Below are 14,828 nucleotides of genomic sequence, written 5' to 3'. Positions count from 1 at the left end.
CTTCACTCTTTTCCTCAACACCGGCCTCTTCAGCAGTGAACTGAGGCATGGGCGATGAGACTATTTGGGTTGAAGGGATTGCATCTGCTTCAATTTCTTCATCCAACTGCTCTGAAGAAGCAGCAGAAGGAATGTCATCATCAGATCCACTTGGGATCTCATATTCTTCATCAAAAGGAACAATGTCCTTTGATGGCATGGACGAGACAGGAACAACATCAATTGGATTGCAAAAGAGCTAGTCAGTGGCTTCATATTCTTCGGAGCTGAAGAATCTGATGCAGTTGATGCCTTCCTTTTCTTCACAGGTGCACGCTTTGCAGCCTTGGTCTTCTTCACATCTGATGCAGATGGAAGGATCGGAGTTGGGGTAGGTGCAGGAGGAGCAGAGGAATTTGGTTCAATAACTTCAGGCACAACTGATGCAGTTGCCCTGACTTCTTCAGTTTCTTCAGGCGCAGCACTAGTGGTTGCCCTGGCAATTTCTTCAGTGGCTAGAATGCAGTCAGCCCTGGTACTCTGAGTTTCTTCAGCAGCCTGATTTTCATCAGCGGTGCTGGCATGCTCTTCAGTAGGCTGAGCAGATGCCTCAGCCTGGGGATTTTCTTGTTGCGTTGGGGATACAACATTGGAAGTGAACTTCTCAGTTATGTTTACAAATCTGACTTTAGCACCAAGCCAGTCAGCATAATAGCGATCAAATTCATCAGTTGCTTGATCTCAGATTGAAGAGCAACAAGTTCTTCAGGTGAAAGCTTCAGAACATTTTGCTTCAGAAAGCGCTCTTTCTTGTACTGCGCTTTCTTCACCCTCCTTCCTTGTTCAAATTTCCATTTTTCCTCATCAATGAAGGCAGTCAAAACATGACTTTGACCAGGAGTGAGGTTCATCTCTGACAAAGGTGTGTTGGGATCCTTGTGCCATAGGTCGATGAAGTCTAGGATCAACTTCGGATCCAGTATCAATGGCACATTGCTGCCTTTGGCTCTGGCGGCCCTGAGCTGCCTGTCTCTGATGATTTCGGCAAGTTCCTCATCATCAGATTCGTCCTCTTCAGACGGTACTTGAAAGGCGACTTGCTTCTTGTGAGGACTTGGTCGAGGGCCTCATCGAGCAGTGGCCTTTTTCTTTAGCAGAGAGGGGCCAGTTGATGAATTTGGTGGAGCTGAAGAACTAGCAGAAGATCCTAAGGCAATAGAGATGCCTGTTGTCCTTTGGCACGTGGCGAGATGCACAGGTGCTGAGGATTTTGATGGAGGAGCTGAGGACTTTGGAGGAGCTGGAGCAGCTTGAGGAATTGGCCATGAGGGCTTTGAAGAATCTAACCATGAGGGCATTGCTGAGGAACTTGGCCGTTAGGGAATTTGGAGTGAAGCACTTGGCTTATGAGCAGGCTTCTTTGCCATGGCCTTCTTTGGCTTGCTTGCAGAGGCCTCAGCAGTGGTAGCAGCAGCAGAGTCTTCACTAAATTTCCTCACTGCTTCCTTAGCCATTTTGGCTAGCTTGGCCTGGCGCTTGGCCCATTCATCAGGATAGTACTCACCACGCTTGAGGCTGGTGGGATCAGCTTCTTGGCCAGGTGCCAATGGAGGTCTTGGGCATGGAGGATTAAGAGCGAATTTCTTCATATACTTGGGAGTAACATATCTGTACTCCCTCCATTCCCGTGCCCATCTCCTCTCTATCCTTTGTATGCGCACCTTGCACTGATTTTTGTCTTCCTTGCCAAATTTGGCCTAATCAGGAGTGCACTAATCCTTGTATATGTCATCAGGAATCTCGAAAGCAGTATTGACCTCAGGCCTCTTTCCTCCCTTCCGTGGCTTCTTACCGTCAGCCATTTTCTTCAGCTGAGGAATTTGAGCAATGGAATTCTCTGAAGAGGTGTGCAACTTTTCTTCAAGGAACGCTGCAAATGAGTTAAGTTGATGAGAACCTAGTGATTCAGCAGCGGACATGTGTACCTGTGAATAGAGTATAGTTGCGAGGAATTTGGAGAGGTCATATGCGTTCTCAGAAGGTTTTGCAATAAGAACAAGTTTGAGGAATTTGACCAGATGAGTCTTGAAGAATTTCACTAAGCGTTCTTTGACTTAGGTTCCAGAGTTGTACAGATTGAAAAAATCCACACAATTGAGGAATCTTGAAGAAAAATGTTGCTTAGGGAAACCGATCAAGAACAGATGTTATGTGAGGTGTTCAGTGTGTGAAGATTTGAAGAATAAACACCTTTTGAAGATTTTGTAGAAAACATTTGAATCAAAGAGGGCAGTAAAAGTAACTTTTAATTACCCTGGACGAAGAACACGACGAACTGGGAAGTGTAGATGTGAAGCTCGTCGGTTCAGATCTTCCACGCCCTAACTTGGCAGAGGAAGACACCTATGGCGGCGGCGGAGTGAAGAAATCCGCAGCCGGCGTGAGTACGACGGAGACAAGGTCGAGGCAGTGAAGCTCTTCCTCACCGGCGACGATGAAGTAGTGGCGGCGCTAGGTTTTGGGAAGCTCGAGCGGGAGTGAGGTCGAGCGGAGTAAAAAACAAAGTGAGGAAGGGGAGGGGTATTTATAGTCGAAGTGAAAAACTGTTCGCCCGAAGAAATTGGACGAACATGCCCCTGACCCTTCTCATTCGCTTGACATGTGTCACCCACGTACTGAGAGGTGGCGATCATGTGAGATCGTGGGTGAATAGATAAACATTTCACAGAATGGAGAACGGTTTGAGCGGCAAAGTCGAAAATTTAGATAAGATAAGTTTTAAAGTTTCGTTCGCAAATCCTTCAGCTGACAAGGACACAGTGAAGATTTTGAACGAGTTTCAAATAGAACACACATGAAGATTTTGTGACTAGTTGGGGTTGAGTTTAGCATAGAGGGGGAAGGGTCCGATCAGATTCACTTAGCAGAAAAAGGCAACATGAAGAAATAGCAATAAGTGAATGCTGTAGAGGACATAAACTCATATATACTAGTAGGGTGCCCGTGCGTTGCCACGGGCTCTTGAAAACTCCATCCGTCCTAAAATTCTTGTCTTAAATTTGTCTAGATACGGATGTATCTAATACTAAAATGTGACTTGATATATTCGTATTTAGACAAATATAAGACAAGAATTTTGGGATGGAGGGAGTAGATTGCAAGAGTTATATGTTAAATTTCACATGTAGAAACGTAGGATTTGTCTTGATTTTCAGTGACTTTCGCGTGCCCAAATCGCTACCGCCTTTGTCAGCCACACCTAATAGAAGCAACACAAATGGCTATGCTGTTTTTGAGAACCTTCGCTTGAACAATCACAGGAGAATGTAGCACCTGGCAACAACGTAATTGCACGAGAGCTTACTACTGCCCCCACACGCAAATTGCAAATCACGGCAATCAAAATGGGAGACTTAAAATGCCGACCTAATATTTTGTACCTTTGAGAATCTCTCTGGTAACAAAGGTGAAAAGATGGAGATGTAGTCAGTTCATTGTTAGACTCATTAATAATAACAGTGATGGGTAAAAAGAGAGGCCACCTATAGTCCCCATCTCTGTCTGATTTACCTGAACAAAGGCTACATAAGGAAATATACCAACCAAGAACCAATGTGCACCAGCTTCGTATAGAGTTTCTGAATGTGCTATTCCCTTTCTCAAGAATTTGCAATCAAAACACAGAACCAATAGGCAAATATTTCTCATTATATTCTTGGGGGCAAAAACTTCTACAAATTTATTGCAAAACTGATGCATGATAGTACAATGACCAAAATTTAAATGATTGAGACGCACAATAGAGGTGGTTAATACCATGAAAACAACCAATATGTGTTATTCCCTTTCTAAAAAAGATGCAGCTCCCTTGAGAGAAAAAACTCTGAAGTATATGAAAAATGCATATGTACTCTAGCTAAATGTCCACTGGAGAATATATTCATGTATGCCGATGAAAGCAATTGTTTTCTCTAGATGCACTGTGTGCGCTACCAATGAAACATTATCTATCCGGCACATACGCCACATGTATATCAATGGAGTCCAAAGCCTCTAAAAGACTAAAAGCACAAAAGAAAATTGAAATGCAAGAGTAGTTACCACCATTGTTTTTAACGCGTCCCGCCTTGGACGGTTAGGCGATAAGGCGCCCCCAGCGCCTTACGAACATGCCCGCCTTAGGCGCTTAGGCGTCGCCTCGGCGATAAGGTGCCCCCCAGCGCCTTAGTTCGCCTTACCGCCTTAAAAACAATGGTTACCACACACCATGCACGTACTAACTCCGGTTCGGCAAATATGTACTCCCTCCGTTCCCTATTTCTTGTCATGGTTTTACTTTGAACGCAAAGCACGACAAGAATTATGAAACTGACGGAGTACTAAACATACATCCATCGATGAGGAAGAGTCATCCATGACCATGAGCAAGTGCTAACTCCACCACTCAACTGAATCTATTCGCCAGTACCATCTAAAAACACTATTGTCAAGATGAGTACCAAGTCCAAAACTGAGTTACATAAACAAATAATGAAAACAAAACATAACTTCGTATAGACAATTGCAGTGTGAACTTTTCGGTTAAATGTGAAATATATCTAGGCCTTTCCAAATTAAATAACTACGCAGTTGGCATGGATCAGTAGAAAGTAGGGGACGAAGCCACAAAGGCCTGGCCCAGTTGATTTGCTCTTTAATGCTCCACCTCTCAAGAGAACTACATTATGAAATGTAGGGAGTAGATAATATCCAGAATAAATAAGAAACATCTCATAATTAGTAAAAAATTATTGTGGCTGAGTTGCTCTATCCCTATCCTTGGCCTATGTCTCTTACTGTTGCCGCCGTTGTTGCATCTACTGCTGATGTTGGTGCCCTCGGTGGCACCACTACGCCACGACAATCCGCGGATGCTTAGAGTCCTCGACGACCACCGCCGCTAGCTCATCCTGGTCTAACGATGGTCGCCCGGGGGCACGCGCCTACAACTTCCATCTCTCCCCCTTCTTCCTTGAGGGGTTAATACACAACTGCCGAAGCAACATGACATCAAACTGGATAAGCCGTACTTGCAAGAGAGTATAACAGCAGATGGAGAAAGTACAGGAAAGAAGAACATGGAGACTTGGTAGAGAGGTCGTCAAACTGGAACCAGCTTTGACATGAGTGGCCATGCATAGCAAGATGCACTATCGCAGCCCTTTGAAACACAGGAAATGGACTATTAAAACACAATATTAGTCAAAAAGAGTAAATTCTTGATTTCCAGCAATATAATGTATAACAAACATATAGCTTGCAAAAACGTCTTACATTATGGAATGGGGGGAGTATTTTACTAATGCTGGGGTGTTGAAAAAGTTCAGAAAAAACTACAATTGCAATATTCAACCTAATTGCATCCCTTACATACATGGCAATTGCGCTAAAGTACAACCAAAAAGTGCATGCCACATGGTGAGGGAAGTCATCTTAAAGATACGGTGCACGCCATCTTCTCTTGTTCTGTAAAATTCTTCGGTGGCCTTCTAGTATAGTATCAATATACATGAGGCTTGCTTTGGTCTAGATCATTACATCTAATAGGAGAAGAGGAAAGTGTTAATAGACATGCTCAACAAAGTTTAGTTGCGGCAAATATTTCTCATTGTATTCTTGGGGGCAAAAACTTCTACAAATTTATTGCAAAACTGATGCATGATAGTACAATGCCCAAAATTTAAATGATTGAGACGCACAATAGAGGTGGCTAATACCATGAAAAAAACCAATATGTTTTATTCCCTTTCTCAAAAAAAATGCAGCTCCCTTGAGAGAAAAAACTCTGAAGTATATGGAAAATGCATATGTATTCTAGCTGAATGTCCACTGAAGAATATATCCCCGTATGCTGATGAAAGCAATTGTTTTCTCTAGATGCATTGTGTGTGCTACCAATGAAGCATTATCTATCCTGCAGATACGCCACATGTGTATCAATGGAGTACAAAGCCTCTAAAAGACTAAAAGCGCAATTTTTTTTTCAAATGCAAGAGTAGTTACCACACACCATGCACGTACTAACTCCGGTTCGACAAATAAGTACTCCCTCCGTTCCATAGTTATTGTCATGGTTTTACTTTGAACTAAAAGCACGACAAGAATTATGAAACTGACGGAGTACTAAACATACATCCATCGATGAGGAAGAGTCATCCATGACCATGAGCAAGTGCTAACTCCACCACTCAACTGAATCTATTCCCCAGCACCATCTAAAAACACTATTGTCAAGATGAGTACCAAGTCCAAAACTGAGTTACATAAACAAATAATGAAAACAAAACATAACTTTGTAGAGACAATTGCAGTGTGAACTTTTCTGTTAAATGTGAAATATATCTCGGCCTTTCCAAAGTAAATAACTACGCAGTTGGCATGGATCAGTAGAAAGTAGGGGACGAAGCCATGAAGGCCTGGCCCAGTTGATTTGCTCTTTAATGCTCCACCTCTCAAGAGCAGTACATTATGAAATCTAGGGAGTAGATCATATCCAGAATAAATAAGAAACATCTCATAATTAGTAAAAAATTATTGTGGCTGAGTTGCTCTATCCCTATCCTTGGCCTATGTCTCTTACCGCTGTCGCCGTTGTTGCATCTACTGCTGATGTTGGTGCCCTCGGTGGCACCACTACACCACGACAATCCGTGGATGCTTACAGTCCTCGACGACCACCGCCGCTAGCTCATCCTGGTCTAACAACGGTCGGCCGGGGGCACGCGCCTACAACTTCCATCTCCCCCCTCTTCTTCCTCTAGGGGTTAATACACAACTGCCGAAGCAACATGACATCAAACTGGATAAGCCGTACTTGCAAGAGAGTATAACAGCAGATGAAGAAAGTACAGGGAAGAAGAACATGGATACTTGGTAGAGAGGTCGTCAAACTGGAACCCAGCTTTGACATGAGTGGCCATGCATAGCAAAATGTTGCCCGCAGTGCAATGTGTGCCTTGCAAGTAAGACGACAACGCCTTGCCTTGGCAATGGAAACTTCAGTAGTGGCTGCAAAACCCAACCTAAGAGGCGGCCGGCAGGAGCTGCAGAAGCAGCACACACCAACAGCAAGCCGAGGCAACTTGGGAAGCGGAGGCGGCAATAATGACTTGCTAACCACGGGGCAGTCTGCCAAAGCATAAATCCCATTCTTCTCATAAGCTATAGCCATGACCAAAGACGACATCGCAACGTGCCCCTCCCTCCTATGCCTCAAATCGTGTACCAGCGAGAGACTGTACCAGTGTAGAGAAGCCCTTGCGAAACTATTATTTAGTTAGAAGGCTGATTGCTGATGAACATTGATTTTAACTATAAACATATATATTCACATAATGTTACAGTTAATCCCAAAAATATAGTATTGAACTATCCGGAAAGTGATCTAAAATGGTGAAAAGATGAGAACAGAAAGCAATCAACATCATCAAAATATTCTTCCAATTAAGACACTACTACAACAAGAGAATGGAACTGTTGCCATCAATGCTGATGTTCCTCCATCTGGCTCCATTCTCTTACTGTCAAAGAATGGAACTAATTCATTTATGACCAAGGAAAAATCTCTGCCGCGCAAGAGCCTTGTGACAAAAAGATTGAGATGGTTACCTCACAGAATTCCTGCAATTAGATGCTCACTTCGGCAACAAATACTTGAAAGCGGATAATTAACTGAAAGGTGAAGCAGAAGTATGAATTACTAACCATTACTTGATGACCTATCTACACAATTGAGGGATTCTGTACGTAGTACTATGCATATTCATATCAGAATATCACAAAGATGGATGTGTACCTTCCTGCTCCTAGACCATGAACTAAAGGGTTGTGATTTGCTTCTCTTCCTTGGTTGGTCCTGCATGGAACCAAACAGTACTCGTACTCCTTTTTTATGCAGCTAAAATAATGAATCAAAGAAAAGTCTGAACAACTTCGCACAAATAAAAGAGCATATCTAATTAAACACATCCAGTCAAAAAATTGTTCTCGCTGGAGGGAACATCAATATAAAATGAAAAGTATCAATCAACTTTTAAGTTGTACGCGGACTAACGTGCACAACGTAATCGTTTGTCATCCTCTGTCGTACACCTTGATGCCCAATTTGCATCCCCACTTGAGAAAAAAAACCTGAATCAATTGTTCAGTCTATATATATATATATATATATATATATATATATATATATATATATATATATATATATATATATATATATATATAGAACTCCTGAGGTGTGTCAGATTGGTCACACATAGTTGAATAATGCGGCAGAACACTTCTACTAAAGCAAAAAAAAATGCAGAGTAGAATTATCAGAAGTCTCCCTAATGACATGATATTTATTGTTGCCGTTGCACACACAGTGGATCTTGTTCTTCCACCTACAGTTAGACATACAAATACATGCTTGCGAAGATTGCGGAATACTTGTTATGTGGGCACGTTACATTATAGCAGGGATCAATAATTTAAAAATCATAATGCAGGTGATATTGGCACAGTTTATCAGAAAATAAATTAAAGTGCAAATTAGCAAACGCCTTCTGTCCATAGTAGCATCAAGAGGTGAAAAACAAGTGAAATGTAGCATCATGGAACCACTGAATCAACAAGGATAGTTAGAATGCACACATATTGGAGATGAGAACTCAATTAACCTTTTATCTGGCACAAGCTTCACATCAGATCAGCTTCATGGAGAAACTTACTTGTCAACTTCCATCGACGATAGTGCTGACTTGCTTGATTACTTGTCAAATTCTCCTTTAATAGTAGAGATAAGTAATGGTGTAGTAGCATGTATTAAATCTAATTTTGAGGGGTTGAATACCAGATTAAATTCAATAATTCATATGATAGTAAAAAAATCATACTTATCTTTCACACTCAATATTTACTTGTCTTCTCCTTTATAACATATTGTATATCTACTTCTCACATTAATATGCTCGATACCCATGTTTCTTTAATCGCCAATCCCAAGTCACTACAAGACCATCAGGTTATGTAGGTGCTAAACATTACAACTGATAAGCTTCTTGTAAGCAAAAATAGTTTAAAATTCAACCTGCACACACTTTATATTGGCTTAAATTTAAAAAAAGTTGTATTTTGATCCCAAAAATTTGAACATTGCAAATTTTAGGTGAACTCTGAAATGATAGTATCTACTGGAAGCAGTGAGAATGCAGCACACAATTACATATAAAGGTAGTTGGCAGATGATCTTAACTCGCAACAACTGATATATGTGCACGTGTGTGGCATGCACACACAATTAGCTAGCTTCTTGCTAATGGTCAACAACTTACAACCAAACGAAGACGGTGGACGGTGATAACCAATAATAGTTAGTACAGGTTAATTCAAGCATCTAACTAATTAATTAATAGATATTAGCTCGCAAAACAGTAACAAGCATATATGTGTAACATGAAAGCCCATCTAGCTAGATTCTTGCTCATGGTCAAGGACTAATAATTAAACTAAGACGTACTTACATATCAAGCTTGCATCCAACTGTACTTAGTCCCAGGTTAGAATAATCAAAAGACATGTGAGTGTTTCAAAAAGAGGAATATTCTAATTCCGAACAAACTGATACCACTCTTTTAGAAAAAGAGAAGATTTGTTTCAAGCACACATGATGCCCGCGGTAGTACTTCTTGGCGTTGTATTTAATTATAAAACCTTAAATTGGATTTCTATTAACTATGCGAGGACAGGGTAAGGTAGCGACCAACCTTGATTGCTGAAAATTATGCATCAAGAAGAAGGGAGCAATTAGACGTCAAACTTGAAAATAAGTGTGTCATTCATAACTTGTAATGGGGCAAAGAAGCATCTCAGTAAAAGTTTTGACCTTGCAATTAAATGCACATATCAATCATGTATGACCTGAACCTTTCAAATTCCTTAACTGAATGTCCAGATCGGTGAAATGCAGTTCCTCTAAAAAAATTTGAATGAGAGTGATTGTAGGTACAGTAGTATGACCAGAAGTATGGTTGATGAAACTACAGGTTACTGTCCAGAATCATATTCTTGGGCTCTGCATTGCCATGTGCATACCAAGGTGCCTGAAACCCCAAAGTGATTATCTCCCAAATAATTACTAACCAAACAGGAAGATGACGAAGGATTCCAATAGCTAAATTAACATACAAGTATTAATAGCAACACTTCAGCATGAGAAATAGAAGATTAAAAAGAGGAGTCATAATATGTGGTATCATTTACCTTAGACTGAAGCTTGGTTAAAAAGAGTGCAGTCACCGATTAAGCTTCGTTCCTCATAGCAGCTAGAAATCATTTCATCCAAATTGTGGCACATCACACTTTTTTTTACATCATTCCACTACGGCGCTGCTTCAAAGAATTATTGTGTCTGGACCACAATGCCAATGGAACCCATCCTGCCCAACAACTGTGAGATGAAGTGAGCAGTTAAAGTAAAGATAAATCATGGAATGAGAGTATATACCGACAACCGTACTCTGTAGTGAGCAGTTAAAGTAAATACAAACAGGCAGCAAACGACACATCAAGATCAAGCGAACAACAATTAGATCATATCACGATGAGGAGAGCATGTGCCACTACCTTGTCAGATTATATGTCAATGATGGAACTGATTACTCATCGGCGTCGGAGCGTCAATGGCCACCATGTCTCTAGAGCCAGTGAAGGCCGCTGGTGTAGTAGGAGAGGTGGTCACTCCTGGTCTGCTTGGCTATAAGGCGGTGAAGCAAGAGGAAATACACGTCGCCCCTGCGGCGGAGGTGGGGTCCATGTGGCCTCCGGCCACGACACCTGTGACGACACACAAAACAATCAAGAAGAGGAATAACTACCAGCCTTGATAGGAAAAGGACACGAAGGATCGGGAAAACCGAGCGAGTTATTGCAAAATAGAGGAGGACGGAACATATTGGTTTCTTGACTGGACTATCAAATATCGCATAGGCATTTTCCTGTGTGAGGGTGGTGATCAGTGTTAGTGTGTTAACCGATATGACTTCGGCAATGCTAGATGCTCTGAACTCATTGTCAGCACAAAGCACGGTACATTTATATTGAATTCATAGGTCAAATAATCTAATATGCATAGAAAGAAAATGCAGCTGCTGGAAGCTGAACCAAGTTAGTGATAAAAATACCTTATACGTTCAACTTCTCCTCCTCTTTCTTCAGCAAGACTACAGAGGTGCACTTGGCTGCAGGGTCAATGTGGAAAAGCTTAGCTACATCAGGACTGGTAGTATGGTAGAAGTTGAATGTTTCTTCCAACCTTGAAGCAGCAGCAAACTCATTACTTCGAGCACCCTACAACATTTGACATGATTTATTGACCACCGCACCGCAGTCTGCAATATATAAACTTCAGGAACTGCTACTCTTAGTAAAGGTACACATATGACTGCTTTTCTTGGTAGTTAGTAGCCACGATTGGTGGTTGGAATATTAATTAAGCCGGCCATACGACAGTACTGCTACTCTTAGTCATCTTTCAAACACATCAAATTTGACATATCTACAGAGAATATAATGTTAAGCAAACGAATGGAAGAAAAAGAATAGCATAAGATTGTAGAAAATAGGATGACAACAGAGCTCAGCGTTATGAAAATACATCAAATTTGGGCCTAATATTGTTAAAATAGGATGACAACAGAGTTCATGTCCAAGCATTGATACCTTCAGGTTAAGAAAAAGAATCAGGTTTTCAGTGAATCACAGGGGGAGGCATGGGGCAGTGGAAGGTGAGGACTGCAACATTGATACCTTCAGCAAGGAAACGGCTTGCCGGTGCCGCCATCGACAACTCCGGCCACTGCCGGAGTTCAGCTTTCACCGGCAACCTTAACCATCCAACAAGTGGACCCGAGTAGCCCACCTTGCCAACCCTCACCGTGTAAGACCAGCGCGCCTACAGCTCCTCCAACCACCGACCATCTCCTTCCGGCCGCCTGGACACTGTAGCAGCAGATCGAGCCAGAGAAACGGCCACTTCGCGCTGCCATGCCCAGATCCGTGCCAGAGCCGGCGGCGGCGCGGTGCCGAGGTTGGTGCGACGGCGAGCTCGGGCGGTGAGGCGGCGGGGCAGAAGTTGCAGGAGACGGCGACGGGGACCTCGAGGCCGAGCTCAGGCCATGGCTTCCCTGGCTCCAGAGGCCGTGGCGGCGCCGGACGCAGCGGCGGGGCGAGGAGGAGGCCGGCCGTCGGGGAGGCAGGAGCTCCTCGTCCCCTCGATCCAGATCGGGATCGGGGAGGAAGCAACAGGGGCGCGAGGGAGCGGATGATAGGTTTAGGTTATTTTGTCGCTGGTTAACCTTGGTAGGTCTTTTTTCGTTGGTTAACCTTCGTAGGTCTATTTTTTGGTACGTGGATGGGTGCGGGTTGGGGCTTCAGGAGGAGGTTTTTTCGGTTTCTAATGGATAAGTCAGAGGTGGGAGTGAGGACGAAAAAAAACCGGACGAAAATGGTGGGACGAAAATAAACCCGGAACGGAGACTACCAACTGAGACATTAGGAGTAGAGATATATATAGCCAATGAAGAAAAATGACGGAAATGGTGAAGACATTGCAAAGTTGAATAAATTGAACAACTGAGGAATTTCAAAACTGAGGAAAAACTCAAATTGAAGATTTTCAACTTTTGGTGGTGGCGTGACCCACTGTATAAGAATGATGATTTCAGACACCGCGTACAATTGTCGTAGGGCTCTGAGAATCAAATTCTTCGTTAATTTCTTCACACTTAGAGTGTTAGTCTTCATTAATTGAAGAAAAACGTTTATTCATGGGTTGCACATCTAAGTCATCAATTTTGCATAAGTGTTAGGATGAGTGTCCTTTTCAAAGAACATTCGAAGATTCTAAGATATTTAGCTCACACCGCAACTTGCTAAATCTCTTCTCATCCAAGGGCTTTGTGAAGATATCGGCTAGCTGTTCTTTAGTCTTCACATGCTCAATAGAAATGTCGCCCTTCAACACATGATCACGAAGAAAATGATGACGAATCTGAATGTGCTTTGTCTTCGAGTGCTGAACTGGGTTATGAGCAATCTTGATGGCACTCTCATTGTCACAGTAGAGTGGCACATTCTTCACGTTGAGGCCGTAGTCCTTGACAGTTTTCTTCATCCATAGCAGTTGAGCACAGCAAGAACCAGCAGCGATGTACTCAGCTTCAGCAGTAGACAGTGATACGCAGTTCTGTTTCTTTGAGGACCAACGGACCAAGGATCGTCCGAGGAAATGGCATGTGTCGAATGTTGACTTGCGGTCCACACGATCACGAGCATAGTCAGAGTCTGAATATCCAATGAGATCAAAAGCCGAGCCCTTGGGGTACCATAATCCAAGTGTTGGTGTGTGAGCTAGATATCGAAGAATATGTTTCATAGCCTTATGGTGTGACTCCTTTGGTGTAGCTTGAAATCGGGCACACATGCAAACACTAAGCATAATGTCTGGCCTAGATGCACATAAGTACAATAAAGAACCAATCATGGAGCGTTATACCTTTTGATCAAAGTCAATACCATTTTCATCAGTGCATAGATGGCCATTTGTGGGCATAGGGATTTTGACGCCATTGCAATCTTGCATGCCGAATTCCCTCAATACATCCTTGAGGTATTTCTCCTGAGATATGAATATGCCATTGTGTCGTTGACGAATTTGAAGACCTAAGAAGAATTTCAATTCTCCCATCATAGACATTTGATATTCTTCACTCATCATATAGGCAAATTCATCACTGTAACGTTGGTCAGTACAGCCAAAAATGATATCATCAACATAAATTTGGCACACAAACAATTCACCATCATAAGATTTAGTGAAAAGAGTTCGGTCAAGTGAACCGGGTTTGAAGCCTTTCTTCATGAGGAATTCCTTCAAAGTATCATACCACGCCCAAGGGGCCTGCTTGAGACCATAGAGGGCCTTATTGAGTCTGAAGACTTTGTCAGGATGCTTTGGATCTTCAAAACCTGGGGGTTGAGCAACATATACTTCTTCCTCAAGCTTACCATTGAGGAATGCACTTTTCACATCCATTTCATATAAAGTGATATCATGATGGTTAGCATAAGCAAATAATATGCAGATAGCCTCAAGTCTAGCTACAGGTGCAAAAGTTTCATCGAAATCAATTCCTTCAACCCGTGTGTAGCCTTGAGCTACAAGTCGTGCCTTATTCCTCACCACAAGGCCATTTTCATCTTGCTTGTTGTGGTAGATCCACTTTGTGCCGATGATATTGTGCTTGCGAGGATCTGGACGTTTGACCAGTTCCCAGACGTTGTTGAGCTCGAACTGATGTAATTCTTCTTGCATAGCTTGAATCCACTCAGGCTCCAGAAATGCTTCATCTACCTTAGTGGGCTCTGTGATAGAGACGAAAGCAAAGTGCCCACAAAAGTTAGACAAAAGTGAAGCTTTTTGAGTGTGTGAGAGGACCTGGAATGTTGATGTCGCTGATGATTTTCTCAATTTGCACTTCGTTTGCAACGCGAGGATGAGCTGGTTGTCATCGAGGAATTTGATCAGTATTTTCTTCAGCACCATTTTCTTCAGGTGCATCAGCATGACGTTCTTCACGTTCTGGAATGATTTCTTCAACAGATTCTTCGGTAGGAATGACATCCTCAGTAGCCTTGAACTTGATAGTTTCCTCAGGTGACTGTTCATCTAACACAGAGGTAGGTGCTCTCTTTGCGAGCCATTAGTTTCATCCAACCGCACATCTACAGTTTCAACAACCTTGTGTTGAACGGTGTTGAAGGCTCTGTAG

The 14,828-nt window shown here is 42.4% G+C and overlaps 2 long non-coding RNA genes across 2 annotated transcripts; both read right to left on the bottom strand.

The window, feature by feature from the left end:
• Positions 1–7,009: 7,009 nt before the first annotated feature.
• LOC123099515 (uncharacterized) lies at positions 7,010–8,161 on the bottom strand. Its single transcript, XR_006448174.1, has 3 exons — positions 7,814–8,161; positions 7,627–7,689; positions 7,010–7,274 (listed from the first exon to the last, which is right to left on the bottom strand). It is a non-coding gene; the product is annotated as an uncharacterized lncRNA (long non-coding RNA).
• A 578-nt stretch (positions 8,162–8,739) lies between these two features.
• Positions 8,740–11,377, bottom strand: LOC123099514 (uncharacterized). Its single transcript, XR_006448173.1, has 4 exons — positions 11,312–11,377; positions 11,181–11,237; positions 10,624–10,833; positions 8,740–10,447 (listed from the first exon to the last, which is right to left on the bottom strand). It is a non-coding gene; the product is annotated as an uncharacterized lncRNA (long non-coding RNA).
• Between the last annotated feature and the right edge of the window lie 3,451 nt (positions 11,378–14,828).

Source organism: Triticum aestivum, chromosome 4D (genome assembly GCF_018294505.1).
Source record: "Triticum aestivum cultivar Chinese Spring chromosome 4D, IWGSC CS RefSeq v2.1, whole genome shotgun sequence".
NCBI lineage: Eukaryota > Viridiplantae > Streptophyta > Magnoliopsida > Poales > Poaceae > Triticum > Triticum aestivum.
This window is presented reverse-complemented; position numbering and strand designations above follow the sequence as displayed.